Source organism: Strigops habroptila, chromosome 2 (assembly GCF_004027225.2).
Source record: "Strigops habroptila isolate Jane chromosome 2, bStrHab1.2.pri, whole genome shotgun sequence".
In the NCBI taxonomy this organism is placed as follows: Eukaryota; Metazoa; Chordata; class Aves; order Psittaciformes; family Psittacidae; genus Strigops; species Strigops habroptila.
This window is the reverse complement of record NC_044278.2, coordinates 32,750,451-32,759,207: the sequence shown is the minus strand read 5'-3', so window position 1 is coordinate 32,759,207 and position 8,757 is coordinate 32,750,451.

Sequence of the window (8,757 nt, the reverse complement as noted above, 5' to 3'; positions counted from 1 at the left end):
GAACAAGTATTTATGTACTTTTGTGTTCTGTGCACTGTGGGTGGACAGCAGGAAATAATCCAAATTTCTAGACCAGAGATGATGAAGTGACTGAATGAAAATGGACAAGAATTTTCTCTGCACAAACAGAAAGAGGGGGTGATGCCTTGCAACCTGGTTGTCGAAAAATTACTTAGATTTGGGCATGGTGTGGATGTGTGGGAAGAAAGAGGGAATGGAAAATTAAATCCAGAGCACATCAAAGAGATGTCTGTACTATCCCCTTTTCACAGGTGGAAAAACTGAGGTAGAGAAGCAATTTACGCGTATTCCGCTTTCACTTGTCATTGTCAGAGCCAAAAATTACTACCTCCCAGTCCTAAACATTAACCACAAGACTACTCCTCTGTACTATTATATCTGTTATTTGTTTTACCTTGTTTTCAAGTTTTAAGAACGCGTATGATCTGCATAAACATGTTGAAACACACAATGATTCAGATGCCTACAGCTGTGATGTTGAAGGATGTGGTTTTATGTCACGGACTTTACAAACTTTGAAGCAGCATTACAAGAGAGCACATATGGTGAGTATATTAAATAGCAGAATAAAATACCTTGCTATAAATGAGACTAAAATTCCAAATTTATATGCCTTTAGTTTCTTGTGAATTAATTGTTTCATTTTTGCATCAAATCAAGTACTTCTTTGCGCACATTTCTAAGACTCTTGGAAGTATTATTCAAATTCCCAATTCATCCTTACTGATGGATTTTGAGTGCTTACCTTAGGTGCATGCAGTTGCATACTGTCTTGAACCCCCTCCACATACACCCAACCCCTTTTGAAAAATAAGATAAAATGACAATCCTAATCTCAACAGCAAAGTATTTCGGGGATGAAAATCCAGTGTCACCTTTCTCCTCGTGTTGGTACTCCACCCTTAGAACTAATATGTTACCTGAAAATAGAGAAACTGTGAAGTACGTAAAGCTTACATCACTTTTAATCAGGTGAGTCTGTCCACAACGTTAAAGTACAGTTTTGGCTGCTATAGTTTATGCACACTTGTTGCCTGCTGCTTTATCATCTTCCTGAGTTATGATAGTTATGATCACTGCTATGTTGTAAAATGCATATATTTTAGTGAAAGATGTGTGTCACACTGCTATTGGAGTACTGGCCTATGCTGAGAATTTCCGTGTTCACTGGGGTTCCGTGAACAGACATGTTTTAAAAAGCACAGGTTTTAAATGTTTTAGGAAGTTCACTTCAGAAGAGTTTTCAGCTAGTTTATGTGGTTCTCCCCTTTTCAACAAAGGATTAACTTTTGCCATATGTACCTGCAAGCCTTCAGTGACTCTAACAGTTTTTCTCTCCAAGAGTAATGGCATTCTGAAATATAAATGCCACATCTGTCAGAAATGTTTCTCCTGGAGTTATACATTGACCCTCCATCTTCGAAAGGCTCATAAACTCTGCAGCCATTCTCGTTTCAGGTATGTTACCGGCTGATTCTTGCTCAGATAATAAAGTTGGGGTTTTTTTAAACATTTTGTCTAAGAGATGCAGATATTTAATTAAATGTTATCTGAAGTTTGCTTCTGTTTTAAACATTCTGAGTGTGAAACAATTTACTACTTAGGTTTCATTAGCACTAGTGGAAAGGTAGTTAAACCAAGGAAATAAAAAGGTCTTTATGCTTTTATAGCTTTTAAGACTCTGGAAAATCTTGTAACCTAGATTGTTGAAAGAAATTTTTTTTAGACCCTGCAAGTTATACCCACGAAAGAGTGCATAAATATTTCAACAGCTTCTGTAATATAAACAAGCCATAATCTCCATTTTGGAACAAGAAAATCCAGCAAATAAAATATAATTATGAATAGGTACCTTTTATTTTCTGTTACATGATGTATATTTGATAAAAACTACTTATTGGAACCCTCTTGCAGGTGTTCCTTCATATAGAGTGTCTTTTGTTTAAGTGCCACCTAATAAATAGCAATCTAATTCATCTTTTAGTTGCTGCCATTCTCAGTTTTGGCAATCTAATTAGAGATTAGATTATTCTTCCTTTCTGCTGTAAATGCTGTGTTTGTACTTGTATTTTCAGTGTTGTCAATTTTGTTCCCTTAGATATAAAGAAGATGATGAGGGTCATATGAGTTTGAATGTAGCAGTGTATAATGACATCACGGGTTTAGGTCAGGCTCTCAATAACAAGACAGGAACAAATAAGCCTTCACCAAGTCAAAATAGTTTTGGAAGAGGAGGAGGAGACTCATGCAAAAGAGACACTTCAACAGTAGAAGTGCTTTTCATGCAGCTTCAGCCAGGGTCACAAGCTACTGGAGAAAATGTTCGGGCAGAAACAGAGACTTCTGTGCCAGAGCCTGTGTATTCTGAACTTCAAACTGCTGTACAGCCATTTGAAAGCTGTTGTACTTCTGATGAAGTTGATGAAGCAGAAGGAAAAACTAGCAGAAATGGAGCTGGGCTTGGGAATTCAGATAGCTTTCTAGAAAAACAGCCTTTTAATGGATTCTTACTGTGAAAAGTATACTCTTCTGAAGAGGTTTATTCTTTTAAATAAAATAGGTTTTAAAGTCTTCACTTTTATCCTTGACAGATCTTGTACATAATACTGTGTTTCCTCACCTTTCACACTAACTTATTCTAATGTGCTTAGAGAATATATGCAAAATGCCATATTATGCATGTATAATACTTTATAGCCTTTTGGAGAAGAAACTTTTAAGTTCTGTATATTCACCTAGCATATATATCTGTGTGCATGTGTATTTATTTATTGAAAATATATATCCCATGGCGAAAGTGTTGAGCCAGTGCATGAGACAAACAGTTTAAACTGGTAGGTAAAGCACCCCATTTTCTATTAGCTTACTACATTATTTATTAGAAATCAGTAGCAGCTTGTGAGGTGTATATTAAAACTCAGTTTTGTCAGGTTTCTTAGCTTTACTTAGTGACTTTCTCTAATAACTCTTGAAATAATTTGAGACTTTATTCTCATAAAGGACTTTTAAGCTACAATTAAATGATTACATTTAAATAAAAAAATGAGGTATGTCTAAATAAAATAGTTAAAGATGTTCACAGAGCTGGATTTATATAGGGTTTATATACAATTTGGTATACTGGAAATTTTATAGATGTTTACTGGGTGCTGCAGATACAACAATGAGAAAGTAAATGAATGGTATCGGCAGCATAACTAAATGTACCCCACCTGTGTTTTCACAAATAATTCCACATAGCCATAGATATCCTGTCCTGTTAGGAAAAGTGCGTGGCAAAAGCATTTATATGAGTCTTCTATAAAAAGCATAGACAAAAAGACAGGTATCTTTCATCACAGTAAAAATGAATTGCAGTGTTTGAAACATTTCTTTTAAAACAGGAACTGAATAAGCCTTCCAAATAAAATATGTATGCAGGAGAAGGTGGCATTCAGTCAGCTAGAAGCCTAGCTTACCCTGTGCTAGCTACCACAAGCCGGTGTCCCTTGAGAACCCAGAGGTATTCTCTGAGAAGGGCTTCCTGTGCCACTTTGACAGTGCAACTTCCAGTGCCTGTCAGAGCGGTATTGCATCACCACCGCTTACTGAATGTTCATTCCTTTATGAAGACAAACTGGTACTGAGAGTGCAGGACAAGCCATCAGCTTGCGCACAGGTGAGGCCCTGGGCACTAGAATGTAGTATCAGGCACACTGGGAATAGTTTGAACAAAGTAGGCTGTCTGAAATTGAAGTGAGCTTGCTACGTAACCCTAAGGATGCTGGGGCACTTGTGTTTGGGAGGATTTACACTGCATCTCCTGTAGAAAACTGGCTCCCCTGAACTGCCCATAATCCAGCTGCTGCCCGCTGTTGCATACAAGGACCATGAGGCTGTGCTAGGCCAGTGCTGGGGTAAGGAGGGATATGCTCCCACTCATCCCCACGGCTGGAAGAGCACAGCATTCTGCGCAGGACCCTCATGAGGACCTGTAGGAGCAGGTGGAATGGTGATACTGTATCTGCTTCCTACATTTGCTGTCACAAAGAGCGTGGGCAAGTGAGCCCACTGATGGGTTTGTGCTGGTCTGCTACAGCTGTGTGAGGAATGGGAGTGTGCTTGCTGGGGGAGCCCTAAGTCATGACTGTGCACCCGTTCTCGCTGCTGCTTCAGCCTGACAATCTGGACCAGACTGTCACTGTGATGCTTAGCAGTCTTGGCCAGAGAGAGAAAAGGAGTTTAAGACTCCTGTCACAAGTATAGGCACAGTAAAAGTGATGGCTGTAAAAAATCTCCTTCCACAGCTGTCCAGCTTGTTACTGCCTTGAAAGTTCCTGCTTTACAGGTAGCTGAGATCTTTGCGCTCAGGTTTTAGTATTATTAAATATGCTGGGCTGTAATTTGTGGCAATTCAGCTGATGTTTGAAGAGCAGTTGAGCCATCTGTGCAGTGGGGGCAGGCCAGACAGATGTGGGTGGCAGCCTGATTTTAATCTGCCTTTGTGCATGAATCAGGGACCCGGCATTTTTAATACTTTATAGTACAGGTACAACTGAGTCACGTTTCTCTGGGCAATGAATAGGTACCACTATAGCCTCGGGGACTTCCCCTGCTAAATATCAAAGGCCTGCAACAAACAACAGAGGTGTTAATGCTTCCCAAAGAAAGAGTCCTTTATAATGGAAAATATTGTTCAACCAGAGTACAGAGGAGTCTTTTTCCAGATCTTTTAAAATAGCCTAGCAGTAACATCTGATCCATTATCCAACAATTTACTCCTTTGGGTAGATTTCCATGCCGACATGAGCGGGAGGCTGCTGCCTTCGGTGCAAGCTGCAGTGCAGGTACCAGGGTTGATTTACACAAAGGCCATTTGGTGCTTCATATAACAGATTTAAATGTGGCATTACAGATTTGTGAAACCACACTTGCAGGGCATTGGTATATCCTGCAAGTTTGGCATTGCCACGACTTCCTGTGAGCCTATTAAATACATTTTGGAAGACAAAATCAACTGTGGAGACAGACACAGTGGGATGATAATTTATTAATGGAGACCTATTTTTTAAAATCATATTTTCAGATGATTTCCCTCAGTTATGCTGCTTAATGACCCTCTAGAGTTTTATCCTACTGTTGCTTAGATTCCACTTTAGTATTACTCACAGTGTTTGCATTCACACGGGGGCTTTGCAAAGCTAAAAAGTTGCATCTGTTATCTTGTCAGTAATCTTGTATAGAATTTACATTCTTACATTAGTGTGTATGCGGAGGCTTTGTTAACACCCGTGTCTTCACTAGGCAATAGTAGTGACAATGGATTTCAAAGTTGTTTTTTCAGAGTTTTTTCAAATCTTATGTTAAGATGTAAGGGTTGTATTTGCACTCCAAGATGGTGGTTTGCATGTACAAAGCAAAATAAAATATCCATCTGAATGGAAGCACTTTGGTGAAAAGAGGCTTTTTTTTTTATTTCTCATTTTGACACCAAATTTTAAATTTTCCATGCTCGTTATTTGCACTATAGTAACTGTACATAAATCTATTCACTTTTGAAAATGAGGGTTTTGTTTCTGCTTCATTTTCAATGTGATTCTGAAGCTTTCTGCCCAGCAAGTGCTGCCAAGCACCATCCTGTGGAAGTGCCTACAGAGGGTGCCTGCAGACTCGCCCTGCCACCTTGTCCCACAACACTGTGTGGCACCGGGTACGCATTAAGTAAGTGTCTCCCTTGAACACACACTTTATTCAGCACCTCCTAGAAGAAAGAAGCAGCTCTACAAGAAAGAAGGCATGATTTGCTGCCATTTGTGGGACCCAGCTTGAAAAACAACTTCTTCCTGTGCACACCAGGTATGAGGTGGATGTGAGTCATTAGGGACTTGTTCTCATGGAGCCAGATCATCAGATAAGGCAAACTGGCGCAGGTCCACTGAGTCTGTGAAACCAGCACAATATCTAGCTGCAGCTCTGGCACGGGACCTGTATGGATTTCGGTGGGACCGGGCTAGCCCTTGGCTTTGTGGAGGCAGGAGGAGCCAGGCTGACAAAGAAACCTTTTGATAATGACCTCGGAGATGGTGCCCTGCAGCACAGCTAACAGCAGGAAAAAATGTACCTGAAAAATGATGCTGTGTGCCAAGAAGCTGGGCAAGACCGAGCTTGAGGAAATCATGCAGAATACCTTTTTTGTTCTCAGAGGTTTAAAACAAAAATTTAAAACTAGGCATTCTTTTCCCCAATACCACAGCAACAACCCTGTTAGTCATTCACTGCTTACACACAGGTGATTAATCTTCTTTTTTTTAACTAGTATTTTTTCACTTTGTACAGGCTCTCTACCATCATAAACAGAGCTGATAATGAGATATATGTAAAATTTGGGTTGTTTAATACTTCTCAGTTAAGTTCCTGAATGCAGGGCTTTTTATAATTCTTACAGAGAGAGAATGTTAGCAACAATAGTTCAGTGGTTTCTAAGCAAGCAGTTGTGAAAAAGCACAGTATTTGTCTCTTGGCAAAAAATTCTCAAAGCTGGATCATTAAACAATGCTATTGTTTTGCATGGGCTTTAAAGTTTAGTGTCTGGGAGAGGAGTGGTTGCCCTGACCTGGGTTTTGGCATATAATTCCATGCAGAAAGATGTTAAAAGCAATCTGCAAAGCCTACCAAAAGAGAATGTTCTGTTACTGTCTCTACAGCAAGGAGCTTATGTGATCTCCAACAAACTATGATTTGCCTCAGTTTTCTGCCTCCACAGATGAGTTCTCAGCTTCACGAGGAAGCCACCAGATTTTTATTAACTTCTGTTCCGATTTGTTCAACTATTACGGTCACAAGCGCTAAAACCACGCGATAAAGGCCCAAGCATGGTCTCCAGCCTGCCTTTTAATTCATGGTTTACTTTTGTATGTTCAAATCAATTTATAAAGGAACTGACTTCTGGGGTGCTGAGCAGACAGAGCTGCCACTAACTTAAGCTCTGAACTAGCAAAAATTCAGATTCTGGGCACTATGAGCCGTCCAGCTGGAGCGTGTCATTGACTGCAGGAGGATTACCTACACTGTGCTTTGTTGGGGTTTTTTCAGCGGAAAAGTTGGTTTAAGAATTCCCATCCTCTTCCTACCGCTCATTTCCATCTCCACGCCACACTTGTCAGTTGTTTGTGAGGGTGTGCTTTAAATGAGATCAGCAAGGAACTCCAGCATCTGCTACGATGTGTAACTATACCCCTTTCATCACCTTCTTCAGAGGTAGTTTCCTTCCAGCCCACTCGCCTCCCATTCTGTTGACATTAACAAGTACCTGGGAAGTCAGGCCAGCTTTCTGATCTGCCTGAAAACTAACCTGGGAGGTTTTTTAAGTGAGATCATTGAGCTGGTGCAGTTACTGTTCAACCACATGAGCGCACGTGCAACCATGTGAATACAGGCACCGACACAAAAAGGGGAGGGCAGCCTCCTTCACAGATAACGTAGTTTTAGGCTTGCTTAAGCCAACTGCAGCATGGCACCATTTGTGTATAAAAACCTAAGCATAGCTTAAATGTTTGCAGAGTGGGCAAAAGGATGGATTTTTGTGTTATCTTTTTGGAAAGCTGCAAGTTGCAAATTAGTGCTTTTTTTCCTACTAGCTTTGAAGCTATTACGTAGTTGCTGCCTGCTATCTGTTCACAGAACATCGAACCAAAATACTTTAGCTCTAACAGAACAGGGCTACGGTGCTCTACGCCCTGTTGAAGCTTCATGTTGGTTGACTTCATACACACCAAGCAACCCTTTAGAAGCATTACATTCTAAAAAGAACAACTTAAAGCACTAGATTAAATCCTGGTCTCTGAAGGGACTGAGAAAGACTGTAAGACAATGAAACAGTAAGAAGAGAGTTTCTTTGTGATGCTTCTGCGAATGTACGGACAGGGGAGAGAAGGATTTTATACAAGACTGGTCACCTTGCCACAGAAAGATATGTTAGGTTGGTTTCATGTGATTTGTTCTCAACAAACCTAGTATTGACTGTTGTTTGTCAGTCAGTAGCTATTAGCCTATTTTATTTATTTATTTCAGTCACTGACCTGACTGCTCCGGAATTCCCTTGCTACCTTTTTCTTCTGCCTCTTGAAGACAAGCTCTTCTGGTGCCCTCTTCCAGGCTTCCTACGCTTTACCAACTAAAAGCTCGGAGCCTGGACAGCTGGTTCTCTAAGCACCTTAAATGTGAATTTTATTTAGGCCTACCCCTTTTTGAAAGCATTTAAGTAATTAAAATTCTCTTACATGAGCTCTTCCTGTGTTCTGTCATGAGCTCTCACTCCTTTGTTGCTGCTGTTTGTTGAATTAATTCTCAAATCACAGTGCAGGCAGGAGGTGTACAGTCTACTTTTTGCTTAAACTCAACTGCCAACCAAGTGCAAGTTGGATTTCGTCTCACTCAGTTTTACAATTTTCACTAGTTTCCCAATGAAACAGGAGTTTGAATGACAGTGGAACAAACCACCTGGTGTGCTATTTGGAACAAAGTGGTTCACACCTCCAGAAGGTACAGCGTCCAAGGCCCTGGTTCTCCAAATCACTTCAACTTCTGCAGACCTCCATGACAGACGGCAGGTTCCCCAGACTGATCCACTCACAGCTGACATCCCAAATCAAAGCAAGGACAATGATGATAGCCAGGACAAGGAGGTCAGGTAGAGGTGTACTGTTGGGTCATGGAGGTGACCTAAGGGCTTGTCTCTACACGCAGTTGTTTATTATT